Below are 13,011 nucleotides of genomic sequence, written 5' to 3'. Positions count from 1 at the left end.
TAGGAGGTCAAACCGCGTTTGCGGGCTGCAGGGAGTTCCTGCTTTCCAACCCACTTGCAAGGGTCGGATTGGGGTATCTATGTACCCCCAAAATAACGCAGACTTGGATTTCTCCCAGGACAACCTGGGGAAATGGAGTGCTCTCTCCAACGGCACCACCGGAAGTCATTTTCTAGAAATTTTTCATCACTAATATGGACATATTAAAATGCTAACATCTCAAAAAAGCATACACAATAAACCACCTTGCTGACAGCAGTAATGTGCCAACAGGTGGACTACTATAATTATACAAATGAAACCAAAGCCCAAATCATGAATTGCCGCCCAGGTCAAAAGCATGTTGAAATAGCAGCATCTTGACTTGGCCTCTGAAGGCAAGGAAGGAGAGCCATGTTCGAACCACCTTGGGTAAAAAACCACAAAAAGTGGGTACCATCATTTTTTTTAAAAAAGCCCTTGGGTGTGTGTTTACATTGCCAAACAAAGCAGGGCCTCTATCAATATTCTAAGAATTTGCCAAGAAGAAGTTTCTCTACCTTTTAAGGAGAATCAAACCGGCTTACAATCTACTTCCCTTCCTCTCCCCACAAGAGACACTTTGTGAATTTCAAAAGAGTTTCCGTCTAGACATTAGGAATAATTTTCTAACAGTCAGAGCTGTTCCTCAGTGGAACAGACTTGCGCAGATGGTGGTAAGCTCTCCTTCCCTGGAAGGTTTTAAGCAGAGGCTAGATGGCCATCTGTCAGCAATGCTGATTCTATGACCTTAGGCAGATCACGAGAGGGAGGATATCTTGGCCATCTTCTGGACATGGAGTAGGGGTCACTGGGGGTGTGTGGGGGAGGTAGCTGTGAATTTCCTGCATTGAGCAGGGAGTTGGACTAGATGACCCTGGTGGTCCCTTCCAACTCTATGATTCTATGATTCTATTCTAGGTAGGTGAGGTTGAGAGAGCTCTAAGAGAACTGTTACTGGCCCAAGATTACCCAGCTGGCTTCATGTGAAGGAGTGGAGAATCAAACCCGGTTCTCCAGATTAGAGTCTACTGCTCCTAACCACTACACCATGCTGGTTCTCTGGGTACTGTTATTCATTCTGTCCCATGATGCGGCAACATGTCTCACACGTGCGAACTCAGGCCAGAGTGACACATTTGAGGCGAGCGTATGACACAGCAGTTTGCTGGCTGTACTATTTCCGAATTCAGGTGGGGAAGGGTCCCTTATTTAACACTCTTCCTGCATACAGACCACAAGAACATCAGTGAGAAGGCAGACTATAGCCACATGGTAGCTTTCTATGGCCAGAGTATTTTTTAACAAGGATTAATATCAGTTATACGCTACATTATATAGTTTATGAATGTAAATTACAAATGACTTTAAAGTAAATTAAATACAGTTGTAGATTAAATGGGAACACAAACACACAATACCCAAGAATTCCTCAAAATATAACATTAACAATGCTATCTAAGAATATTAAACTACCAAATGGGGATAAATGTGTTTTTTCGATAGCTGTGGTACAGGGAAAGTGTGAAGTGTCATCCACTCTTAGCTATGGGCAAAATTAATTAGACGGGTAGATATTAATCAAAATTCAGAGTTACATGAAATATCATTCCAGAGGGCCTTTAGAATGATTGAATAATTAGTTAAATCAGCACAATTAATCAAGCAAGAGAATATTAATTGTCCAACACTGTACTATTGGGTATAGACAATAAAATAATTCCTGTGTTGCATTTTAGTTGAATTTTTAACTAACGCAACAATCCCTGTGCTCTAGGGTTGCCAACTGCCCGGAGAAAAAGTGTGTAGCCCTTAGAGGCTTCATAGAATGTTATTTACAGTGATGTGATTTGCCTCCATGCCATTAAAAGCTTCACCTGCCCATTTCCATACATTAAGCTTCTATTAAAGGGACAGGGCCATTTTCTCAAGGCCTGCGGGCAACCCTAATCTGCACACCGAACACGTTAGACTTTGGACATGGCTTTTTCCACGCATGACTTATATGCGATGGTGTCTACTACTCAAGGTTTAATATGAGGCAAGTGAGGTTTAATCAAAAGCATCTGGGGCTTTTTAGTTTAGGGGGGGAAAGATAAGTGAGGGCCATGCACAAGGTAAAGACATGAGATATAGAGAGTAAGTGGACAGACATTTCTCAGTGCTGCCCTTATACAAAAAAACCTCCATGTTAATATAAAATTAGCTTGGTGCAGAGAAAGGTCACTGGTATGCGGCTTTTGTGAAATTACCGTGAGTTCTTCTGAATATCAGCATCCCACCTGCAACTGAAGTGGTACAGTTCTACTAGCAGCACACTCCATTACTAGACCAGGTTTCAACAGTACTATAGCTAGCCATTTCTATGAAGAGGAAGAGTTGGTTTTTATATGCCGATTTTCTCTATCTTTTAAGGAGAATCAAACCATTTTACAATCTCCTTCCCTTCCTCTCCCTACCACAAGCACCTTGTGTGGCAGGTGAGGCTGAGAGAGCTCGAAGAGAACTGTGACTAGCCCAAGGTCACCCAGCTGGCTTCATGTGTAGGAGTGAGGAAACCAACTCAGTCTGCCAGATTAGAGTCCACCGCTCCTAACCCCTACACCAAGCCAGGCTGCCAGGTGGGCATCTTCATCCCGTCCTGGGACCCAGCTCCACAAACCTTTCAATGATCTGGGAAGTTACACATGACAGGGAAAAGAGTGAAAAGTAGAAGTCAAAAGTAACCAGAGGGTGAACCGTTGTGAAGAGGGATTGGTATAATCTGGGGTGAGCTATCCTTGGAGCTTTAGATGTCTTGGCAGCTCCTAAAACACCCCAATTTCTCACAGTTCAACACACAGTTTCCACTATTCTCTGATGAGTTAGCCCAAGTCTCATTCTCCCTCTGCCTCTGCAGCACAGGACCTGCCACTGTATGGCACTCCTATTCTCTCCAGGATCAGATGCGCATGCCTATTATATTAGGTGCTTTGGAACCCAGCCAGGATAATGCTGATATGGCCTCTCTAGTTGACCTGTCTGTCGCAGGGTCAAAGGGGCGCATTTTCATTAACCATTATCTCTGCCTCACCTCCACTTTGCCACACACAAAAAGTTGAGTTACAAGGTTTATGCGATTTCTAAAAAAAACATTAAAGGTTCTACATCTCTCTTGGATACTCTAAAACATTTCCCTCATCTTGCATAGGCTCAGCTTGTCAAAACTCACCCAGGAAGATAAGAGAAATCTCTTGAAAGGCAGTAAAATGGGGGAACCTAGCTTCTGGGCCTCCGTGCAGATCGCCATCTTGTCTCCTGTCCACTTGGCAAAGTTTGAAGCCTTCCTCCAGCCTAGGGCAACTTCCTCCAACTTAAATGGCTCTTTCTGTGTTGGAAGAACCACTTAAGTTGGAGGAAAGCTCTTTTAGTTGGCGTCAAACTTTGCTGAGCAGAGATACATGCCGCTGAGTCTAAGTAATACTTCTATCTATGAGTTATGCAAGCATAAAATAAACTTGTTGCAGGGATGAAAAGGACAAGCATCAGAGGCTTGTTCCTTGCCACATCTTGTCCTTTTATGCATGGCTGTTTCCCTCGCCGTCACCCCTCCCACAACTTCGGGTCTTTGTTTTTGATTATGCATGCCATTTCCAACCAGCAGAGGTCACCTTGCTTTCCCCCTGCGTTCCCCCGCATTTTGCCCGTGTATTCAGAGACCTGTTTTATCTCAAATTTGAAAACGCAGGCAAAATGCAAGGAAACATAGGGGGAGAGCGAGGCAACCTCTGGCGATCAGAAACGGCATGCATAATCAACACAAAGAGCCGAAGTTGTCGAAGGGGTGACTGCGAAGGAAACATACATGCATAAAAGGCCCTTGATTCCCATTTCCCCAAGCCTTGGTAGATGTGATGGAAGTAATGCTACTGCATATTATAAAGAGAAGAAAATCTTTTTCACTGCGAGTTATCACAGTGTTGGCCCAATAGCTATATAGAGACTAGTTATCACACTAAACAAGTGTAACTAGAATATTATGCAGGATGGGGAATTACTAAGGCTCAGGCATATGCTTTGGGATTCGGATTTCAATATTCCTAATGGCTTCAGTGGCAAAGACAGGAGGGCTATTCCTGATATAAAAATCAGTATAATCTAAGTAGCAGGGAAAATCCAGTCTGAAATGTACTGCCACAGTATTGTTAGCATTTAGGAGATCACAAGTAACTACAAAGTGGTTACTTCAGGAATTATTGGCTCTTTAATAAGTATGAATTTTTCACTTCCTAGCTAAAGGTATATTTGAAATTCGTGTAAATTAAAGACAAGCCTCAGTATTTCAAAGAGCAGACAGAATCAATTACAAGGGGAGCATCTCTCTTTGCAAAATAAAGTTGTTTTATACCATTGGTCAGCAGTGGGGTGACAGGCTTCAATCAGTGCAGAGATTATGCCACCTTCTGGCAGATATTTATATTGACAGCTTTTTGCATTTCTTTTAAACCTTAGCAATGCAATCATTACATTGCCTTAAAATGAAGATTATAATTTGATATATCTTTGGACTATGATATGGATTTCCATACACACTATATGGAAAGACCAAAATGAACGAGATTTTTTTTTTTTTTAAAAAATCTACTTTGAGAGCTCACTACACCCAGCAAGACAAAGATGGATACTTTTTTTGATGAGATGGATATGGATTCTTCCCATGGAGGAAAAGACCTTCAATTCAATGTATTAGTGAAATGCATTTGATGGATTTAGCTGGATTTGAATTATTTTGTTGAACGTTTATTTTAAAAAAAGAAGATTAAATGTAACAAAAAGAGACCAAGATGTTGTGGGACAGAAATGTCTTCAATAGGGGTGCGGTGTAGAATGGAGGAGGAAGTTTCCTGCTGCAGCCAGAAAAGTTTTCTGGGGGCTGCTTGGACCTCCCGCCCTTTTTTCTAGCTGAAGCTCAGCCTGGTGAGGAGGGAGAAGGCTCATGGCAGGGAGCCCAGGCTCACACAGATCACAGAAGCAAGTGAGAGAAGAGACCCAGTGGATCCTGGAAGCATTCCTACATGGCGCACTGAGCCCCAGAGACGCAGGGCCCCCAGGTCACGTGGGTCGCACCTACCATGACCCCCAAAGTTACATACACAGGTCCCCAACTGAACAAGTGCCTCACTGTCCAGCCTGGACCAGTGTCCACGAAGAGATTAACCATGCGTAAGAAAGCAAGCATGGCTTCCGTACCAGTATCAAGAAGCTGTTGCGGTGGAAGCCTAGTCCCCAAACTCCCCCCAATGGCCTCCCTCCCTCCAAGGGCTCCTTAAAGCGGTCCAAATCTGGAGGGGAAGGAGGGGCCCACCAGAAGTGCTCCTTTTTCTCCAAGAGCCTTCTAAAGAAGAAAGGAACTCCCTCGGGGGAGACGGGGTGCCCTGACTCCTTGCCTCTAACCCCCTGCTACTGTGAGCAACTTCAAGCTGGCCCGCTGGAGCCCCGAACAACCAATAATGAGGCAGAGGAGATGGAGTTTTATACACTCGTGGCCCAAAAACTGGACCACTTGGTAAAGCAGCAGCAGCTGATCAGCCCTTCAGCTGGAAAAGGCTTGCCTTCCCCCGCAGACCGGTTCCACTCTTCTGCCACAAACGCTGCCCCTGGCATTTCAGTTGATTCATTTGAGCTGCAGGGAGGCACGAATGAGAAACGGAAAGAGCAAGTCCTCCAGAAACTGGTCGCCCTCCTGGAAAAACAGGCCGGAATCATCAACAAGGAGATTGAAGTAGACTCCCTGCTCCGGAGCACCATCTCCCGCCTGTCTTACCGCAGCTTCTCCTGCATGGCTGAGGCCTTCACCTCCCACTCCCCGCCCGGTATCCCCAGTCCACACCTAGCCAAGCTAGCCCTCACCATGGAGCTGATGCGAAAAGTGGCGGGCAATGCATCAACAGCCACGCTGTGCACACCCTCATGGGCTACAGCCTGCAATATATGGATATGTTTGTGCCGTGGTTACAGCAGCAAGGCGGCTGGGAGAACATTGTGGCCCAAGATGAGATTTTTGACGGGCAAATTGATTAACCCGCAAAAAGGAGGGTTGGGTTGGGAACTGTATACTCCCAGTCCCACCACATCACCAGCAAATGCTAGCGTTTTTAGGACCGGGACATAGGGGAGGGTATGCACTTGGGACTTGTTCTGTGAAAACTTTCCCCACTGGGAGATGTGCCAAGGAGATTTGCGGTCCCACCCCTATGGGGGGGGGGGAACCGGGACACAGGGGAGGGTATGCACTTGGGACTTGTTCTGTGAAAACTTTCCCCCCTGGGAGATGTGCCAAGGAGATTTCTTTACACTTAGCAGATTTTGAGTTTTGACACTTGTGGGGCTAAAGGGTTAAATCTTGGGGTCAAGAATTCCACGCTAACAGATGAGCAGTGTGCCATCTTAAACAGAGTTGTACCCTCATTGATTTCAATATATTTAGGAGATAACTGTTTAGGAATGCATTAACCCAGGCACTGCTAATCTGGGGCAATTTGGCTACTTTGCACTAATTGTGAGCTTTGTTTTGTTGTGGATCTGTTCTTTTAGCATTTAGAGATCTGTTTCTTTAACTTGTCTTTCTCTGGGGAAAAGAGATCTGTGACTCTTGGAAAAAGAACAGAGAAAGCAGTATGCAAAGACCAAGAAAGAAGTTGACATGATTTTAAAAAATCGGTTTTTTTACCAAGTGTTTAGATGCACTTAAAAAAAAAAATCTGCAGTGTGAACTGGCAACTTGATTGGGTTTTTAAAATGAAATGATAGCTGTGAATTATGGGATTCCACAGGAGGGACATAGTCCTCTCCTGGCTCTGTTAAACCATTCTGTGTCCCTTATACCTGTGAACTCGGGTGAGAACACAATGTTTACTCAAAAGGAAGTGTAACTGAGCTTTATGTAGAGAACGAGCAGCCCAAATAAGTGTGCATTAGGGCTGTACCCTAAGACTTCTTATATAAAGTATTGTAACACTAACTGGAGTTGAATGGGACTGTCTGCCTGGTAAACTTGCATAGGATTGGGTTACTTTCTCTGAACAGAATGTATCCCACAAACTCAGGGAGTACGTGTGAGCGTTTACATAGAACACTAGTAAAACCTTGGAAAGACTATGATTTTTAAAATATGTTTATTGTTGGTTAAAGAAGCTTTTATTAAAAAATATTTAAATGTTAAAAAAATTTCTTCAATAAATGCAAGAATAAAGAATAGAATAGAATAGAATAGAATAGAATAGAATAGAATAGAATAGAATAGAATAGGAGAGAAGAGAAGAGAAGAGAATAGAATAGAAAGATCACACAAATCTGAAGTTATTACTTTAAGGAACTCTTACAGAATCATAGAATCGTAGAGTTGGAAGGGACCACCAGGGTCGTCTAGTCCAACCACCTGCACAATGCAGGAAATTCACAACTACCCCCCTACACACACACACAGTAACCCTTACTCCATGCCCAGAAGGTTGCCAAGATGCCCTCCCCCTCACGATCTGCCTAAGGTCATAGCATCAGCATTGTTGACAGATGGCCATCTAGCCTCTGCTTAAAAACCTCCAGGGGAGGAGCACTTACCACCTCCTGAGGAAGTCTGTTCCACTGAGGAACTGTTCTACCTGTTAGGAAATTCTTCCTAATGTCTAGATGGAAACTCTTGATTTAATTTCAACCTGTTGGTTCTGGTCTGACCTTCTGGGGCAACAGAAAACAACTCGGCACCAGCCTCTATATGACAGCCCTTCAAGTACTTGAAGATGGTTATCATATCCCCTCTCAGTCTTCTCTTCAGGCTAAAGTGAAAGTATTCTAGGAATACACTTTAAGGTTTAGTATGCTGTACGGTTTAAGATTATTTTAATCACAGCTGTAAATCAGACCCACATCCAAATGGATACGGACTATCTACACCATGTTGGTTTCATTGAGATGTGGTCCACCATTCATATTCTAGTTCAACTCATCATGTACAAAGACTTTTCAACATGTAGCTTAGAGATGGATCCAGAGCATTCTGGGTATGCTTTTTATGGTATGTCTCTTTTTTAAAAAAATATTCAATAGATTTATAAAGAGGTAGGTTAAAAACTGGAATAATCCAGTGGTTCTCAAACTATGGGTTGGAATCCAAGAGATTATTACTGCTTTCTCACAGGAAGATCATGATGGCAGGAGTAAAGAGGGGTAAAACAGTGAATGGGAGAGGAGGGCCCGGGAGGTTGAATGACAAATTTGGGGTCGGCTCTGAATAATGAGTGAAACAGCCATGAAATATAGCCTGTTGTTTAGGATTGCTATATGCTTATAAACACTGATCACGGAAAGTACAAAATACAAAATGTTCAATGTTAACCAAGATGAGATTCCTGCATTTTATGTTAGGGTTAAGTGAGTCCCCAAAAGTATGGTAAGTTCAACTGGTGCTGAAATAAACAGCTGCCCTGAAGAAATATGGCAATAGACTTCAACTCATGGGTTGGGACCCTCAGGTGGGCCACGAAACCCTATTTGCTGGGTTGCAAGAGAACCACCCAGTTTGGAGGCCCGTCTTTCAGAGCACATGTGTGTAGAGCAACAAAGCATAATGCCTGACTCTCTTTGTGCACAGATTGAGGATGGCAGCAGGATGGTGAAACAAGGTCACTCAGCGGTTAGAGAAGAATCCTCCATGCCTCTGACCCTTGGCTTGTTCCTCAACAGGGTGCACCTTCTAGTAGCACTTAACTTGATTTTCCCATCAAAAATAGGGCTGTATTGTAAACTAGAAAATGGAAACATCACCTGAACCCATGTCAGCCGATTTTATTTTGCAACTCCTATGTCAACATAGTCTGCCTAGTAAACATCGGGATGTGACATCACCCCATGGGTCAGTAATGACCCGGTGCTTGCACAGGGGACTACCTTGACCTTTACCCTACGGCAGGGGTGAGAAACCTTTCTTGGCTCATTGTCGTTGTTCTTTTAAAAAATTGGTGGCTGTTTTAAAATTTAATACACAGGAATAATCGGCGAAGATCTTGAAATGGAGCGTGGCTAGTGTTCTGTAGTTTGTTGTGTGTGTTAACGCCTCTCTGAAGTTTCTTTTTCTACAATTATACTGCTTATTTGTCTGTGTATTTACACACTTCTTGGTGGTAGTGGTGACGGAAAGTGCTGTCAATTTGCAGCCCCACTTACGGTGACCCCCTCATGGGTTTTTCAAGGAAAGAGACGTTTAGAGGTGGTTTGCCATTGCCTGCCTCTGCGTCACGACCCTGGACTTGCTTGGTGGTCTCCCATCCAAATACTAACCAGGGCCGACCCTGCATAGCTTCCAGGATCTGATGAGATCAAGCTAGCCTGGGCTATTCAGATCAGGGCTCTTTACTGTTTACTATTGCATACTTATCGCTTTTTTCATATTGTGGCTTCAGGTGGTGTTTTCATTTTGTCATTTACAATACCCCCTGTTTTTTTATATTCCTCCTTTGACTGGAGTGCTTTGTTTTTGTATTCCTTGAGGGTCTTCCTTCTTGCTTTCTCTGTTATATTTCCTGTCACTAGCTCTTTTGGTCTGCAGCCCACAGGCTTGGCTTTGACAACAGTGAGGTCACAGCTCTTTGCATCATTTGACTGTGATCTTATATGGCTTCCTCTCACATGTTTACAATGCAGTGGGTCCCATGATGCTGCTTGGCTGTTAAAGTCGGTTCTGCGTCTAGAAAAGGTGGATGACCACCACCATAAGGGAAAATACAATTTAGGGAGCCAGAGCTACTGAAGCACTGATCATCTGGAGCAGATAACATCAATGGGACATACAGTAAATGAAAACAGGCTGCATGCTTAGAGAAAAAGGATTATAATAATGCAGATCTAGGAATGTGCGTGTGAAGTGCCATAAACTCTGATCTGCTTTGATTCCCCACTCCTCCACATGAGCAGCGGAGGCTAATCTGGTGAACTGGATTTGTTTCCCCACTCCTCCACATGAAGCCAACTGGGTGACCTTGGGCTAATCACAGCTCTCTTAGAGCTCTCTCAGCCCCACCTACCTCTCAGGGTGTCTGTTGTGGGGAGGGTAAGGGAAGGTGATGGTAAGCTAGTTTGATTCTTAAGTGGTAAAGAAAGTCGGCATATAAAAACCAACTCTTCTTCTTCATCAAGTCACAGCCAACGTATGGTAAGGGGCTTTCAAGGCAAGTGAGAAGCAGAGGTGGTTTGCCATTGTCTTCCTCTGAAGAATATTCCTTGGTGGTCTTAGATCTAGGAATAGCTGTGTGTGTGCTGGGGGGGGGGAGTGACAGACTTTATAGGGATAGATCCAACATAACATCTTCAGAGTCTTCCTTGGTGGTCTTAGATCTAGGAATAGGTGTGTGTGCGCTGGGGGGGGGGGAGAGTGACAGACTTTATAGGGATAGATCCAACATAACATCTTAACTCTTATCTACTCCCACAGAAGCAGGAGGAATGGGGACAGGGGAAGGGAAGTGTTTGAGGAATGCAGGCTAACTCCTATTTACTCATTGACCAAAGATGGGACATTCTTCGGAACTAATTTTTGCTTTATGTAGGAGCTATTGATATGAAGCAGTCCTAAGTTTGACGACCTACCAGAATTCTGTAGGCCTGGCCAGAATGTAACCTTTTGGCTGACTGCCAGAATTGAAGGGTGCAAATATACTAAGGGGGGAAATCCAGCTGAGTAATTGTTAGTGTTAGAGTAGAGGGGTGAAGTGGCACTCCACATCTGCATTAATACATCATAGAAGAGTGAGGTTAGTGCTGGCATTGCAAGGTCCATGAAACTTGTGATTAACACCTCAGTTTGCTGAGATAATGATGCTTGAGTGCATGCATCTACCCTTGAGAGCCAGCGTGGTGTAGTGGTTAAGAGCAGTGGTTTGGAGCAATGGACTCTGATCTGGAGAACCGGGTTTGATTCCCCCACTCCTCCACATGAGTGGGGGACACTAATCTGGTGGACTGGGTTGGTTTCCCCACTCTTACACATAAGGCCAGTTGGGTGACCTTGGGCTAGTCACAGCTCTCTCTGAACTCTCTCAGCCCCACCTACCTGAGGAGGGGAAGGGAAGCCCTTCCTACCTGTGGAGAAGGGAAGGGAAGGTGATTGTAAGCTGGTACGATTCTCCCTTAAGTGATAGAGAAATTCGGCATATAGAAACCAACTCTTCTTCTGTTTTATAAATTTAATTTAGATTTAGACCCCCTATTCTGCCCTGAGCCCTGACCTGGATGGCCCAGGCTAGCCTGATCTCGTCAGATCTCAGAAGCTAAGCAGGGTCAGCCCTGGTTAGTATTTGGATGGGAGACCACCAAGGAATACCAGGGTTGTTGTGCAGAGGAAGGCAAACCACCTCTGTTAGTCCCTTGCCATGAAAACTCCAAAAAGGGGTCACCATAAGTCAGCTGTGACTTGACGGCACTTCACACACACACACACACACACACACACACACACACACACACTTTCTGCTCTGAAGACCTCAGAGGAGCCAACAGTCCATATAACAATTTCTTAAAACATATTTAAAATCTGACAGTTAAAAACACTGGAAAGCATGGCTCCGACTCACCTGTAGAGCCCCTGTTGGCTGGGGTGTTCAGGCGAGCTGGTTCAGTGCAAGGCAAAGTGGTCCCAGGGGTCTGGGAGGCTTAGCGGGGTTCTGCAGGTCCCTTCAGGCAGTGTGGGGGCCAGCACAGCTGGGGGAGGCTGCCCGCAGCGGAGAGGAGCAAGGCACGGTGACTCCCGAGCCATGTGCTCTGCATCATGGGCAGCCATTTCAAGAGCCTGGGTTTGAACAGGCCAATCAGGCCAATTCTTCCTTAAGTGGTAGAGAAAGTTGGCATACAAAAACCAACTCTTCTTCTTTTTCTTCTTCATATGTAAGCTTGCAGTTATACACAGAGCTCAAGAGCGCATCGACCACAGAATGCTCTGCTGCTGCTTTGTTGTTGTGGAAAATATGTGGCTCAAAAATGAATCCAATGCCAGCAAAGCATTAACTGAGCATACTGAATAAGAATATAAATACATAGAATTATGGTTTGGAATATAGATCTTTTGGATAATGAGGACATCTCTTCTATAGATGAGTTTCCTAAAATACTCTTTTCCCAATTTGTATCTTTAGTTTAATGCTATTCGCCTTTCTTACAGCCCAGCAAATCAATGGGGCTGTTTTGTTTTGTCCTCCAGTCTCCCTAATTATTTTCAATTATTTTTTCATATTATCATCTCTGATCATTTCTATTTTATGCTTAGCGACTCTAATTAGGTTAAAAGCCTCTAGTTGCACACAGTGTTCCATTCTACAGTGTTTTAAAGGTATCTTGCATAGGCAGTTGACACTAAGCATATTTATAAATTAATAGGGTATATTTTTAAGAAGGCTGGCTAGTTGAAAATAAAAGAAAAATATTAGGATTTTGATTTCTTTGGGTTTTTTTTTTTTAAATTGAACCAAACAGAAACACAGCTATGTAAAATTTACATAATTGATGACGGCCAAATAGCGACAGTAGAACAGAGAATCAAATGAAAGAACAGCTTTCACTCATTCTTTGCTAAAATTTTCATTTCTATATGCTTTTAAGATTATTTAAGTAACGATTCACCCTGATGTGATGGTCCAGGCTAGCTTGACTTGGTCAGATCTCAGAAGCTAAGCAGGGTCAGCCCTGGTGAGTATTTGGATGGGGGACCATCAATGATGGCCGGAGTCTCTATGCAGAGGCGGGCGATGGCCAACTGCCTCTGACTGTCCCCTGCCTTGAAAACCCTATGAGAGGCCTCCATAAGTCAATCATGACTTGACATAAGTCAATCGTGACTCTGCCTAAGACCCTGCAGAGGGGCCGTGGCTCAGTGGTAGAGCATCTGCTTGGCATGCAGGAGGTCCCAAGTTCAATCCCAAGCATCTCCAGTTAAAGGGGTTAGGCAAGTAGATGATGTGAAAGACCTCT

General features: G+C 44.1%; 1 pseudogene; it reads left to right on the top strand.

Annotated features, from left to right (window-relative positions):
- The first annotated feature begins 4,993 nt into the window (after nucleotides 1–4,993).
- LOC130488397 (uncharacterized) lies at nucleotides 4,994–6,078 on the top strand (annotated as a pseudogene).
- The last annotated feature ends 6,933 nt before the right edge of the window (nucleotides 6,079–13,011 follow it).

Source organism: Euleptes europaea, chromosome 16 (genome assembly GCF_029931775.1).
Source record: "Euleptes europaea isolate rEulEur1 chromosome 16, rEulEur1.hap1, whole genome shotgun sequence".
Taxonomy (NCBI): Eukaryota; Metazoa; Chordata; class Lepidosauria; order Squamata; family Sphaerodactylidae; genus Euleptes; species Euleptes europaea.
Note: the sequence above shows the minus strand (reverse complement) of the source record. Positions and strands in the feature narration are given on the sequence as shown.